Source organism: Prinia subflava, chromosome 9 (assembly GCF_021018805.1).
Source record: "Prinia subflava isolate CZ2003 ecotype Zambia chromosome 9, Cam_Psub_1.2, whole genome shotgun sequence".
Classification (NCBI taxonomy): Eukaryota; Metazoa; Chordata; class Aves; order Passeriformes; family Cisticolidae; genus Prinia; species Prinia subflava.
The window spans coordinates 31,011,658-31,027,180 of NC_086255.1; the positions used below are offsets into that span (position 1 = coordinate 31,011,658).

Below are 15,523 nucleotides of genomic sequence, written 5' to 3' on the forward strand. Positions count from 1 at the left end.
CTTAATTTTCAGTAATGGAGTGGGTTTTTCCACAGTCAGATGCATCTCAACAAATCACTAGTTAGTTTTTGCAGCCTTTCTATTTTATTGCAAGAATGTACTGCAAATGACAGGACTCTTTATAACGGAAAGGTAAAATGAAAAGGGAAAGGGTTTGAATGTCCAAGAGGAATTGCTTCCAACGTTGTTTATTGGTCTGTGTAATGGGCTGTTATTGTGCCTCTCAAATGACACCGGGTTTCCCCTGGGATGCTCTGACCTCTTCAAGGAGAGCCTCATGCAAACAGAGAAAAAAAATCAGTGTTTGGCAGCAACCTGTCAAAATGGAAAGCAGCTCTGAATGTTCAGCAGTGACTGCCAGGGGTCGGCAAAATCGAGATTACATTGCAGTGAGGCTGCAGGAGAGAAAAACTGAGGACCAGGGCAGCTTTGGGCCTGCCTCAGAAGATTAAAGTTTTTGTCTGAGTATTTTCTCTTTTCACAGAATCCTGGAATGGTTTGGGCTGGAAGGAACCTCAAAGCCCATCCAGTGCCACCCCTGCCATGGCAGGGACACCTCCCACTGTCCCAGGCTGCTCCAAGCCCCAAAGTCCAGCCTGGCCTTGGGCACTGCCAGGGATCCAGGGGCAGCCACAGCTGCTCTGGGCACCCTGTGCCAGGGCCTGCCCACCCTGCCAGGGAACAATTCCTGCCCAATATCCCATCCATCCCTGCCCTCTGGCAGTGGAAGCCATTCCCTGTGTCCTGTCTCTCCATCCCTTGTAAAGAATCTCTCTCCATGTTTCTTATAGCCCCTTCAGGTCCTGGAAGGTCACAATCAAGGTCATCCTCAGCTCAATGTCACCTGTAACCCTCCTGAGGGTGCCCTCAGTCCCTTTGTCTGTGTCATTAATGAAGATATTAATCAACATTTGTCCCCCCAAGGGACACCACTGTCACCCTGAGCCATTGGCCACTATTGTCCTCTCAAAAGGAAAAAGAATAGACATAATTTTCTAAATTAGTTCCTTTTCTTGGTGTTTATTTTATGTACTTGGGAGGCAAGCGAGAGGGAAGGAGTGCAGTTTATTAAGAGCCAGTTTAATACACTGTACATCAGTGGAGTTTATGGAGAGAAACATTATAGATTTATGATACTGTTCCTGCAGTAAAGCCATCACAGAGGTGCTCTATCAGTGCATCTTTCTCAGCAGAGAAAGTGCTCTGGGTTGATGCCAGCTCCTTCCCTGCGTTTCCTTTAGATTCCCCAGGTTTCCTGCATTTCCCAGGGCTGGTTTTGGGAACTGTCACTACCTCCCCTAAAAAAAAAGCCATAAACAAAAAGGTGAATTTATCAGGCTACTTAAGTTTTAGGTCTTCTTTTGACACTGTAACAACATTTAAAAAGAAAATTATTCATAGACTTCTACAAGGCAAACAAACAGCTCCTGTGGTATTAAATCTTACAAGAAAATATTTCCTTTTTAAAGTTATACCTCTGCTGATCTACAAATATAAAGCGTCTGATTTTATTCCATGTCCAGCCTATTAAGCCCCACACATTTCAACAGCACATTTTTGGTGCTTCCTCACATGGGATGGAGAACTGGTAAAAGATTAGAGAGGTGTTTTTAAACAGTAAATTTTCTGAGCAGCTCCAAATTTGTGTCTGGAAGAATCCAAATATTAAGTTTGCAGATTTTTCACAGGAAGCAGCTCCAGAGGATTCAAAGGCTTCTTGATACAAGTGGAAAGTATCTCAAACAATGGGAGATGGAGGCTGAAGCTACAGAAGGAGATGTTCTTTGGAGTGTGTTGCTTCTGAAATATATCCACAAATCACTGTGGACAAGCTCCTCTGCCTGTTCTCTCCAACAGTAAATCAAAATCACTAACCTTGGGCACTTTGCCAGGAGAAAAGACAGGAGGAACACAAACATGTCACTGCTCCACCTCAGAGTGCAGAATGGAGGGTGGTTCTCACCTCTGCGTGCTGAAAGACTGGGGAATGGGAAAGGATCCAGTTAAGGAAAGAGGAGATGTTGGTGTATAACAGTACACAGGACGATGGAGAGTGGTCTGAAATTGGGCTGGATATGGAAAAGCTGAGCAGGAACTCAGCTGATCCCTCTGGCTGAGCATTCCCAGCAGGGCTGATAGGGGATACGGAAAGCAGAGTTACAATCATAGGATAGAATCCCAGAATGGTTTGGGTTGGAAGGGACCTTAAAGCCCTCCCAGTGCCACCCCTGCCATGGGCAGGGACACCTCCCACTGTCCCAGGCTGCTCCAAGCCCTGTCCAATCTGGCCTTGGACACTTCCAGGGATCCAGGGGCAGCCACAGCTGCTCTGGGCACCCTGTGCCAGGGCCTGCCCACCCTCACAGGGAAGAATACAACCCAGCCTGGACTTCATTAAAACCTTAAACCATTCTGGTCCCATGGAGAAGATGGGGAAGATTCCAGCAGCTGATGCCAGGTACTGACCTCAGCCACCAGTGACTGAGTGATGAGACCTGGAAGCAACTTGGCTGCTGAAGCCAAAGTTTTAATTGCAGAATCCCAGAAATGTTTGAGCTGGAAGGGATTGAGATAATCTCGTTCCAATCTGTATGCCATAGGCAGGAAATTCCTGGTTTCCACTGGACTGTTGTTAGCTCTGAGCCCCCATGGACAGATCTGTGCTGGTAAATTAGGCAGCTTCAGGGTCTTTTCTGTGTCTCTGAAGCCAACTGTCATGGGCTGAGCGTGTCTGTTCAATTAACACCCTTGACCTCTATTAAGATCTGATTAGTGAGAGATGCCTCTGCCCAAATTAAGGTGCAAACGAGTCCATGTGCTGAGGTAAATAATATGGAATTTATGTAGCAATGAATGTGAGGTAGAGAGATGGGAAGGAATAGAAAAGAGAAGAGAGAGACAGATCCATCCCTAGATCCACTGGTGTCCTGCTGGTCTTTCTTCATCCTGGGTTTCTCAGTGGTGGAGGTTCCCGAAATGCTCTGGAACTTTTCCCTATTTATACACTTTAGCAGGTGAGGAATTAATGCTCATGGGCATCACGGGTCTCTTACACTTGGTTACATGATTCCCTTGTTTCTAATGCTAATTAGTTCCAGCTCAGAGTTTCTTTTCTTTTGAGTTGGTGATTTCTGAGATCTGTGGTCACAATCTGTCCCTGCCAGAATTCCTTTTGTCCCAGTTGATTGGCTTTCCTTGTGTATCATAAATTCTGCCTTTTTTTGTCCATTCTCAGCAATTCCTTCTCCCCAGCTTTGTTAACCTTCCCCTAAGCCTGGGATAACACCCAGACAATTGTATCAACTTGATCTTATCTCAAGTTCCTGCTCTAGGTGTTCTCTGTAGTTCCTGTCCCAGGTATCCACAGAGGAATATTCTGGGGGCCTTTGGTCGTCACTGGTGGTGGCAGCTGCCATCTGTCCCTAACCTGGGGTGAGCTTGGGGTGATGTGTGTATGACACCTCCTTCTCTGCATGCTTTGCCACAGCAGGAATTTTTCTGGGGATGGATTTCCCAGGATGTGCTGACTGGATCTCCCCTGCACCAGGCCTGGAGTTAACCCCACCCTGTTACTCTCTTCTGTCCCTGTCTCATGGATTTAACAGTGCTTGGGGCAGGCAACTCTTCTCTTGAATCCTCTAAAACCAGCACTAGCACCCAAACCTGGGTGCGGGTACCTCCCAGGCTATTCCCAGCTGTTATTTGGGCAAGGACCAACTTGCCAGGATCAAAAGTGGCCTGGAGTTTGGAAGGCAGGGCAGGTCTTCCTGCCTTTCCTCCCTTCTGCCATTGTCAGAGTAACTTGCCTTCCCGTAATTTGCTTGGCAAATAAACATCATGTTTCATTAGCATTTGAGATACTTATTTTCATCCTTATTAGATACCAGGCACTTACAAAGCAGTTTGACATGTATTTTAGTTTTTCCTATGCAAACAGGGAACTTGAACAACAAAATAAAGGAGATGCAAATGATCTGTTGCTAAACGTGACAGGGTTTTTCATTTAATACCATTAGGCTCCATGTTCCTATTTTCAATTAGCTCTGAAATCTGCTTACACACTCTGCTGTTTACTATTCCTGTTGAAAGCAAGGAAGGGAATGCAGGATGAGTTCAGGAAAGACACAGCCCAGGAAATGCTGAGAGAAGGTTTCAACTGCACAAATAATTTGTGCTGTTTACAGTGTCTTGATGGAATTGCTCGGTGTAAAGTGGGAAGGCCCTGGCACAGAGTGCCCAGAGAAGCTGGTTTTTTTAGTGATTAAGACATCAGTCCAGCACCACCATATTCACCACTAACTCAAGTCCTCAAGTTTTTTGAATGCTTCCAGGGATGGCGAATTCACCACTTCCCTGGGCAGCCCATTACAGTGCTTGAGAACCCTTTCTGTGTAGGAATTTTCTCTTATATCCAATCTAAACCTGCCCTGGTGCAACTTGAGGCCATTTCCTTTCACCCTGTCCTTTGTTACCTGTGAAAAGACACTGCCACTCACTTCCATGTCCATTTTCATTTCCACGTGGCAATAGGACAGCACAAATTTAATCACATCTAATACTCTTTCTAATTCAGATTTTAGTTTTTAAGAGAGCTTTCAGATCACAGGTGAAGTGAAACACTGCGAGTTCTCCGCAATCTCCTCCAAATGTTTGGTTTCAGTTCCCTCAACTTTCTCTTTATGCTGAGAGGTGCTAAAAGAGCTTTTGGTGAGGGTGATTTCCCTATGGAAAAGGAGCAGGTCTGGCTAAAGGGAAAATAAAATCAGTCGTAGTTTGCAAGTCAGGTGATGAAAAGTTTAAAGAGCTGATCCTCAGGTAACACTTTGAAGCTGGTTATGTCCTTGCTGCTTTCCTGACAGCCAGGTCAGGGAAGTGTGAAATAATTGACTGGCTCTGGGGAACAGCATGGCTTTTAGAGGTTTGCTTTTTCCCCTGATAACTGCAAAACTGCTGCTTAAAATTGCCTTCTGATGGTAGCACTTTAGTGGCATTAGTGGCTTGGGATTTGATTTAGGAGGAATCACATAATTATGGGGTGGTTTGGGTTAGAAGGGACCTTAAACCTCACCCTTGTTCCACCCCCTGATGTGGGCAGGGCCACCTTCCACTAGACCAGGTTGTTCCAACCTGTCTTAGAACACCTCCAGAAATAGGAAAGTGTGGAGAAGAAGGCAGTGCTTGATTGCAAAAGCAACAAAACTGCTTAGAAAAAGCGTTTCAAAGTGGAAAAGAAAATTCTTCCAGGCAGGATGTAGTGCCAGGTATTCCTGCGTTGGAACAACATGCAAAACAACAACACGGAGGCAGGAGGTCTGCAGTGAAAAGCTGCTCCCCAAAAAAGGGCTAGCCTGTTTATTTCTTCCATTTTTATACATTTGTGGGTCTGGGTGTGGATTGGCTTCTGGGGTTACTCCCCTTCACCCCACTGGCCAGACCAGCTGTCAACCAACATTATTTTCAGGCTAGAAATATGTAAACAAAGGACAGTGAACAAAACCAAGAAAGGTTGTTTATGTTCCAAAGTGTGAGAAAGTGAAAAACTGACTCTTAATATTGTACAGAAACTAAAGAACTGACTCCATCTTATGAACAAGTAGAAGGCTTAAAAAAAAACTTCGAAAAACCAGGGCAATATTCCTGGTTTTCCCATGTTTCTATTGGGATGCCTGCACACACAGCCAGGAGCTGCACTGTTGACAGTAAATCAGCCCCACCTTGTGTGCTTTAGTGGAATGGGGCAAAAATAGGATTGAAGGATGTCAGATTGGTGTTTTTACCAGTTCTGGACACTGTAATCCATCCCTCTGCTTGCTCCAAAAATCTCCTAATCCAGGATTCTGCTCCCAAACCCAGTATGATCCCCACTCAGCCACTCTCTTGTCAGTTGTTTGGAATTCTGACTCCTTGACAGCGGTATGATCAGAGGCTGGTGCACAATTGTAGGTTACAAAGGGTCCTGTAGAATTCTGTGGATAACAAAGGCCTTTTTTATGCTTTTTAGTTCTGTGATAATGCAATTCTCAGGAACAGAAAGGATGTGCTCTTTCCCATGAATGAAGATGCTTCCCTGTTCTCATAGAAGGCAAAACAGATAAGAAATCGTCCCTCAATCTGTTATAAAATCCAGCATGTGCTTCCTCTGTAGTGCTCCACTCCTCACCTCAAGGATTCCTTTGGCCTCTGGGCAATCACAGGAAGGATCTCACAGCCAGAATGTTGTAAGGTTGAATTATTGCTCAGCAAGGCTTGTATCCAAATTTCGTTGAAGATGTAAATTTTGGTCTGTGATGATTTTTTTCTGTTTGATGAATCCAGGGGTGGCACCAGGATGAGCAGAGGGATGGAGCAGCTCTGCTGGGAGGAAAGGCTGGGAGAGCTGGGGGTGTTCAGCCTGGAGAGGAGAAGCTTTGGGGTGACCCAGTTGTGGCCTTCCAGTGCCTGAAGGAGCTACAGGAAACGTGGAGAGAGACAATTTCCAATATCCAAGAGCCTGGAGTGCCAGGACACAGGGAATGGCTTCCCACTGCCAGGGATCAGGGTTAGATGGGATATTGGGCAGGAATTGTTCCCTGGCAGGGTGGGCAGGCCCTGGCACAGGGTGCCCAGAGCAGCTGTGGCTGCCCCTGGATCCCTGGCAGTGCCCAAGGCCAGGTTGGACTTTGGGGCTTGGAGCAGCCTGGGATAATCTCTGCCCATGGCAGGAGTAAAAGAAGATGGACTTCAGAGATTCTCCCTTCCAGCCCAAGCCATTCTGTGATTCCAGGATTCTGTGTTCAGTGGGGTCTATCCCTACATTTGCCCCACACTTCCCTTTTAATTCCCTTTTTCCAGAGCCTCAGGTTACAGTGTCTGCACCTTTCCAACATCTGGAAACAACTGGGAGACTGGAGCCAGCCTCAGACTAAACACACTGGGGCACAAGTTTGGAAAGTAAGTTTTAATGCTTTGGAGTACACCAAGAAAATCCAGGTCTGCTGGCAATGCTGTTTTTTTCCCCCCAGGGATGCTTTCCTGCAGGAAAACCAGCACGAGCAGATAAAGAGGATGGAAAAGCATTAGTAAAATGTCCTTCTTTTGCTTCCTTTATAAGAAGAAAACAGCTGCATGTGGTGCACAGAAGATGTCAAGGAAATATTTAAAGAAATTATGCACAACCGTGAGCAATGTTTAGACAGGGTCTGATAGTTTTAATAATTCAGGGTTAGAGCAGAGCAGTGCAGGCTCCTGCTGCTCCTCTCTGAATGGTTTGCAAACAGACCCCAGGAAGGCTCCAAATTAAGGTGAAAACATTCAAGTCATTTAATTCACACCTTCAGCAGCCACTGCTGATCACAGTGCTCCCGAAAATCTGCTCAATCTGATTCATTATTTAGGAGTCCTTGTGTGTTTAAAGTGTAAATCAGACTTTTCTAAACAGAGCGCAAATAAACCTCATTGTTGATGGGTTTGAGAAGTAGCTCAAAGAATTGGAAGGCAAACAGAATTTACAAAAACAGTTTTAAGTATTTATTGGAGACCTGACACAGCCCCAAACTGTGCCCAGGACCTCCAAAAGGAGTTACCTGAGTATGTGGGGTGTAAGGGAAATGTGATGGATCTTCATCTCTGTGGGTTTTGTGCAGAAACATTCATTTGGATTAAAGTTTCCATCAGAATTTCCCTGGCCAAGGCCATGCCCCACTCACAATTCCTGCCTCCTCACCATCAGTCTTGTGTTGAGAGATGAGTCCCTCCCATTCCTCAATCCCAGAGATGGATTTAAAGTTAATTCTGAAAGATGGGTTCCTGTTTTGAGATGCAAACCCAGCAAAGCTCGGCATCTCCTCAGTGGCATAAAACTGTATTTCCAAAGATGTCATTTTCCCAGAATAAGAATGAAAATCAAGTATTTTTCCATTTGCTGTTGAGTGGGAATAGAAGTATGGCACCCTCAGGAAAATGTGAATGAAACAAAACAACCAGGGGCTCCAGTTCATAATGACCTTGTGCATAAAGGACTGTGGAGGAAGAGGCACCAAATGCCCTTTGTCTCACATCTACCTTCCAAAATCCTGGGCTTATCTGTAGGAAAAGAGCCAAGAAAGTATCATTGTTCCAACTTTCTTCCTACACTGAGTTTTGGGTATTTGCAGATCCTCCATTTGGCAGGAGGACCCTACAAGGCTTTAGCCCTTCCCTGGTGGTCACCTTGTCACAGAGCTCAGAAGTCATGGGCTCGCCCTGGGGGATTTTGGGGTCACATTTGGCACTTGAGGTGGTTGGAGGTGACACCAACACCAGTGTCAGCTCCTGCTGCTCCCCGTTTTGGGGTGTGTAAGCACCCAGAGCCTGGCCTTGTGTTCCCACCAACCACTAACACAACAAAGGAGGCAGATCTCTGATGAAAACCAGTTTATGTTGCTACACATTTGTCAAACCTGACAGGGAATATGCCCAGGGACTTGAGAACAGCACTATTGGAAAATTATCCGTCCGGGATCTCGGGAGGGAGTGGAAGGACTGCAGACACCAGTGATATCACACACGGTCTGCAGGTGCCTCCAGAATAAATCCCTGCAGTGGGCACTGAGTTCATTCCAGTTTTCAGCTGCAGCATTTTTGGGAGCTGTGGGTTTTGACCTCTGGGTGTGAATTTCTGTCCCTTTTAAGGGCTGGCTGCTGTACATTTTGCAGGTGCCAGGGGTTGCAGTTTCTGGTTTAAATCTGCCCCATTTGGACTCAGTAGCACAGGTTGGAGCAATGGCTTCAGTGCATCCAACCCACGAATTTGAGGAAAAGTTTAGGGAAAGAAATCCCAAAGTTAGCAAAGGTGAACATACATTTAAAAGAAAGTGCTTGGGTTTTTGAGTTGAGCAGATTTGAGTTAGCCGAACAAAAATAAACTGAATAAAATTGGGGTTGCTTTAGCTTGGGACCTATTTAGCAGACGAAGAATAAATACAACTTTTATTAACATAGTCTCGATAAAATAAACCAGGTCTGAAAGAGAACTGAGATTGGGTTTGTGATAATATATTTAAATGTGAAGACTTGGATATCCCTGGGAGCCTGGCTCCTTTTAAGTGCAAATCATTCTGGTTGCAGGTACCAAACTCCATAATCAATGTACATAATCAGAGGATTAGTGTTCCCAGGAGCTCTGCCCTGCCTGGGAATATGCACAAACTTCGTTAATATACATATTTTTTCACCAAAGCACCAAAATAAACTCTGAAGTTTTCATCAGGGCGAGGTGTAAGGAACTTACTCTCAGAAGTGGGAAAACGCTCAGGGTGAAAAGTGGTGGAAGAATTGGGTGCAGTGGCAGGAACCATTCCTTGCTTTGGGAATGTCATCCCATAGGGTGGAATTGTGTAAAGTTTCATGATCCCAAGCTCCTTTGTGCTTCAAGGTTTCCCTGTACTGGTTCTCCCTCGTCTCTGAGTGTTTCCTTTCCCAGTGTTTCATAATACATTGGCTGAAGGTTGGACTTGATGATCTCAGGGGTCTTTCCCAACCTTAATGATTCCACGTGAATGGAAGTAAAACTTGCTGAGGTTTCTGCTCTGTCTCAGAATGTCAGGACCATAGAATAAAGACCCATCAGTCCGTTCAGCTGGATCCAAGAAGATGTTTTCCTCAGGAGGTTTTGTCTGGTACCTGAAGACATCCAGTGTGAAAGGTCCCCTCTTCTTAGAGTCTCATGGTTTTTCCTGGATTTTCATGAGGATCTGGAGGTTTGGCTCTTATCCCAGTGCCTGAATCCAGTGCTACCAACTCTGAGCTCTTTCCAGTCTCTGGCCAGTTTGGATGTTCATTTGCATTGCTTTTAGGTGAGGACACAAACCTGGGTTTGCTCCTGCTTTTGCTGCACAGCAGGATTTTTCTTCTTCGCTAGGACTTGAGTCATTCTGAAAGCATTTTCCCTCATTGTGTGACCTTGACAGAATGCAGGGATGACTCCTGGGATCATTCTCTGCTATCGTTCCCTAGGATCATTCAGGGATGAATGCTTCTTTTAATTATTATTTCTCACAGAGGAGTTTGTCTAGGTACAGGAAAAATTCACAGGAACCTTCCTGATGCCAACGTGCTTACAGAATCATGGACTCTCCTGATCTGGAAGATTCCCACAAGGATCATCCGGTCCCACACTTGGCCCTGACCACGACACCCCAACAATCCCTCCTGGAGCTCTGGCAGCCTTGGTACCATGCCCATTCCCACTGCTGGGCACACTCTGGGTGGTTCCCTTGACCAAAGGCTGTGGCACTGGAGGAAGTTTCTGTAATTCCCAAAACTCCCTCCGTGGAAAGCCTGACTCACAGTGGTTGTGTTGATGTAGAACCTTGTTGTTGTTGTGTCCTAAAAATTCTAAATCACCTTCAAGAGCTGCTGCTGCCAAAGTCTTCTGGGAAGGGAGGCAAGAAACAAAGGGAAGGCTGGAACAGGCTGGAGAGGTTTTATCTCACCACTGACTGTGGGATGTGCATTTTTATTACTTCTTTGCTGTCTGGTACAAAGAGGAATATTTTCTTCTTCAAATGCTCCCAGAAATTTTACCCTGTGTATTTTTTTGTTGTTGTTTTTGTTTTTAATTGAAAGCCTTTTCCTTGTGCATGGGGTGCTTTACAGAGTACCAGTTTTGTTCATGGCCATTCTCTGGTATGAGACCACCAATCTGGGAATGTTTTTTATCAAGAACCAGCAGGTTTTGTGCAGGTAATGGGCAATCTTATGTCAACTTTATCAGTCTGTTTCAGGTCCCATTGGCTAAGCTAAAAACCAAAAGAGAAACCCTTTTTCAGAGTTTTATTTCAGGGGATGTTTTACCCTTGTGGGGTTGCCAGGGACTCGACCAATCGATACCAATACAGAGGATCTTCCAACTGATCGATATTTATCCATTTCGTTTTTGTCATCTGTTGCACCTTGTTGTACCAAGAGGTCTGTAAGGCTTTATCACCAGCCTGCTGGGCAGATGAGCAGGGTTAATGCTGCTGTCTTCTCAGTGTGTGAGCTTTTAAAGCCTCTTGAAGAGAAGCCCGTGTGGTTTGCAAATGCTGAAAACATCTTTTTTTTCTTTTTCACCTGCAAAGCCAGTAAGAGCATGGGCAAGATTACTCTGGAGCCAACAAGCTCGTGGAACAGGGAGCTGGAATACAATTTCAGGTCTGGATGTGTCCTGACACCCAGGACACCAGGTTAGGTGGGTCTTTGGGCTGATCCTGGACAGGTATTTGCATATGCAAATGATGCTTTTTCTGTTAATTATGAAGTAGGATCCAATTTTTTTAATCCTAAAAGCAATCCTTAGTGAATTTGTTTTACAGAGCTTGGATTTTGAGTAGCAATTGAATGTAAACAGGTTTTGGAGAGAGGGTTTGCATTTACCTTCTGTGTCATTCAACGTTAGAGCATGTTCAAAAGAGTTTGAAAACGTTAAGTAAAATAGAAAATATTCCCAGAAGGAGAAGTTTTTGAAGACTGAAATGCAGAAAATGATCCCCTGGAGGGAGAACCTCAGTTCTCCCATCTTCTGCAGATTCATTTTGCTTTTCCACTTGGAATGCAGAGTATTGCTGGACATCTAAAGGCTTTGCAGGCCACAGCCCAATCCCATAAGAACATTCCTGTATTGCAAAAATAGATCAAAATGCAGAGAAAAGCCTTTTTTGATGCTTAGAGACTTTTCAACAACATTAGTCCCTTCCAACCCAAACCACTTCATGATTCAATAAGATTTATTCCCAGACCAGTCATAATCCCCTCACACTTTAAAATGGGCTCTGCCAAAACATTCACCTAAAATAATCTCAGGATGCATCAAAATCATTCAGGAAGTGACTCCTCACTGAGCCCTACCAGGCTCTTCTCTTTAGCAGAGCATAACCAGCAGATCCCACATTTCATGGCTTTTTGTACCTGAGTCCAATGCCCTTCCCACAGAATGGAAATCTCACCTGAGATTGGGTTGTAAAATTAAAACCTTCCCTTTTATTTCAGCCTAATGAAGATTTTCAGCTCCTGGATTCCTCTCAGGGAAACAGTGTGGTGTAAAACACTTTTAAAATACTTACAGCACTTGAAAGTTTTTATTTTTGTTGTCCTGTTTTGCAGCCATTTTTGAATAATTGCAACAAGCTCAGAAAATGTTCCCTCTGACAATAAAACACCTTTCCCCTCTTGTCCAACCTGTCGGGTTCTGGCTGGTTTTGTTGCTTTTTCAGCCAAAAGCTTCCTTGACTTTGATTCCTTGAAGCTTATCCTGTACTAATCCCCTGGAAATCTGTAAGGTCCTTCCACAAGGTGCCTCAGTCATCAGTCAGGCTTCAGGGCATGTGGGAAAGCAACCAGAGTGTGTGGTCTCCATGGAAGATGGAAAGCTCTTCTTAAAATCTGCTTGTGGTGACGGGCAATCAAAATATCCCATCAGTATTTTTTTTTTTCATTAGCCAGGAAAAATATCGCCAACGATAGTCCTGGGTATCCTTTGCAGGGGCTTGTGCACAAAGGACAGAAGGACAGGCCCAGGGCAGGGGCTGTCCCCTGAGGGACCTCGAGAGCTGTGTCCAGTTCTGGACCCCCAGGCCAGGAAGGACTTGGAGGGGCTGGAGCGTGTCCAGGGCAGGGAAGGGAGCTGGGGAAGGGGCTGGAGCCCCAGGAGAGGCTGAGGGAGCTGGGAAAGGGCTGAGCCTGGAGAAAAGGAGGCTCAGGGGGGACCTTGTGGCTCTGCACAGCTCCTGACAGGAGGGGACAGCCAGGGGGGTTCGGGCTGTGCTCCCAGGGAACAGGGACAGGACAAGGGCAAACGGCCTCAGGCTGGGCCAGGGGAGGCTCAGCTTGGGCAGCAGCAGGAATTTGTGCATGGAAAGGGAGCTCAGGCCTTGGCAGGGGCTGCCCAGGGAGGGTTGCAGTGCCCATGGCTGGAGGTGTCCAAGGAAGGGCTGGAGGTGGCACTGAGTGCTCTGGGCTGGGGACAGGGTGGGCATCGGGCACAGCTGGAACTCCAAGAGCTTTTCCAACCTTGGTGATTCTCGGATTTTGTGATTGCTTGAGTTTTTCTTGTGCGAAAAAAAATTGCAAAGCAGGTTTTCTGTCAACTCATTGCATCTGTTAATTACAAATATCACCGGACTGGTTTGCTTTAGTGCTGGCATTTATGGGAAAACTGGTGATGCAGACACATCAGATTTATTGTGAGGAGGTTCCCTCCCTGGCATTTGAGGCAGGGTGTAAAGAAAAACTTATAGATATTTAAAGGGGAAAGGGAAAGGCCTCTGAAATATCAGAGACTTCATAAACTTGAGAAAGGAGACTTTAAGGATGGCTATTAGTAGGCTGATTTGCAAACTGCTGTCTCTCAGAGAGAGTGTGCGGGTGCCTCATGAATATCTGAGGAAAACACAGCCCATTTTTAAGAAGAAAAGAATCCCTGGATGAAACCAAAACAAACAAAAGTGCTTTGTGAAGCCAAGCAGAGAGTGAAGCAGAACAGAGTCCAGTGAGATGCAGAATCAAAGCAGTGAGGTCAGGGAAGTCATGGGGGTTTGACTACAGACTGTGAAATTCAGATTTTAAACAGATTTTAAATTGCTTAGATATTTTTATAAGTGAATTTGGATTACCAACTCTTTGCATCATCATTGAGGCACACTGACGAGGGCAGTGCACAACGTGGTGGATTTTATAGGTTTGACAGGATTTGTTGAGTAGACATCAACCCTTGGCAGTGTCACAGGGTTGGAAACGAGCTGGGTTTTCCTGCTGAAATCCTCTTTCTGTTAAAACCAGTGCTTGTCTCCCAAAAGGTGCCAGGCCAAGCTCCTGGAGCAGAGCAGAACTGTACAGATGTGATTGAACAGGAAACTGTGCCAAGAGACATAAAATACCTGGGTAAAACCAATGTTTCTCAGGTTGCTAAAAAGTTGTTGCTCCTTGTACTTGAAACCAGTCTTTGGTGCAAAGTTTGGCAGTTTTATTCCCAAATATTTGGCAATTTTCTTCCTGTCATCTCTATTGCGTCAGAAAAAATGTAGTTTCAAAATAAATGATTGAAAAGACCTTACTGTGGTGTTTTCCCCCACAGGACTGCAAACCACTTTGCCGGGGTTAAGATCAGTGATTATTTTACTGTTTTAGCAAAAAGGCCTCAGCTCCTCTTGGGGCCACTCCTCTTGGATGAATATTTTTATACGGAGTCACTGTTATAAAGTGAAGGTGTAAAGAAACTTCATGCTACACTTCGGAATAAATTATTTGGGCCCTTAATAACAGGAGGTTACATGATAAATATTTTAACCTGATTTAAATGTTCTGCAGCTACTGACATTCACAGGTTTTCTTCATAACTGCCAGTGAACTTCCACAAAGATAATTCCTTTTAATATTTTGGTGTGAAACAAACCGGGGGGTGTTAATTTTGCAGGAAAAAAAAAAAAGAAATTTCAGAGGAGTGTTTATAAATGCTGTGCATGCAAATCTGAGGCACTGGAGGGCAACACTCGGGGTGGTTTGTAATGGTTGACATTTGGGAAGTGAGCTGGGAGTGTTCTCCACAGGAAATTGTGTACAGTGTGGGGGCAGTGAGCTGACTGCCAAAAGGGAGGCTTGACTGGCAGGATGGGACAAGACAGCCTCTCCTGAGACCCCACCTGGAGTTCCGTGCACTGTCCTGCATAGGAGGGACACAGAACTCTTGGAGCAGGTCCAGAGGAGGCCATGGAGTTGCTGAGGGGGCTGGAGCACCTCCCCTGTGGAGCCAGGCTGGGAGAGCTGGGAATGCTCAGCCTGGAGAGGAGAAGGGTGTGCGGAGACCTCACAGCTCCTTCCAGGGCCTGAAGGGATCCAGGGAAGCTGGAGAGGGAACCTGCATCAGGAACTGGAGTGACAGGACAAGGGGGAATTGGTTCAGTCTGACAGGAGGAAAATTTAGGTTACATATATGGAAGGAATTATTTCCTGTGAGGGTGCCCAGAGCAGCTGTGGCTGCCCCTGGATCCCTGGCAGTGCCCAAGGCCAGGTTGGACTTTGGGGCTTGGAGCAGCCTGGGACAGTGGAAGGTGTCCCTGCCCATGGCAGGGGTGGAATTTTGGATCTTCAGGATCCCTTCCAACCCAAACCGTTCTGGGATCCTGTGATTCCATGAAAAGATAGGAAAAGAATCCTATCATTCCATGTTGAGAGCTGGCTGCTCCTCTCAGTACCACCTTTGCTGTGTGGCTGCAGCCTTCATGTCCTTGTGCTGCAATTCAGTTTCTGTTGCAGAGCAACTCCAGGTACAAACCCTTTTTTTTCCTGGAGAGCTTTATGTAACTGTGCTTTTTTCTCCCCATCATCACCTTGATGTGTCGCTCTCGCTGCAGAAAATTTATTCCGAGTTTGGTTGTTATTTCCGTGCTTTCATTTGTTCGAGGTGAGATTGGGAGATGATTGCTCAATGAAGAAAAAGCTCATCTTGTTAAGTAGATAGCTGGATGTGACAGGTCTCGTTGTCAATTTAAATCATTGTGCATTGCAAGTGCTTCTTTCTGGCATTGTCTGA

General features: G+C 45.6%; 1 protein-coding gene across 2 annotated transcripts in view; it reads left to right on the top strand.

The window, feature by feature from the left end:
* Positions 1-15,523, top strand: part of PCDH15 (protocadherin related 15) — a 640,425-nt gene that overhangs the window by 414,686 nt on the left and 210,216 nt on the right. The window lies entirely within an intron of this gene.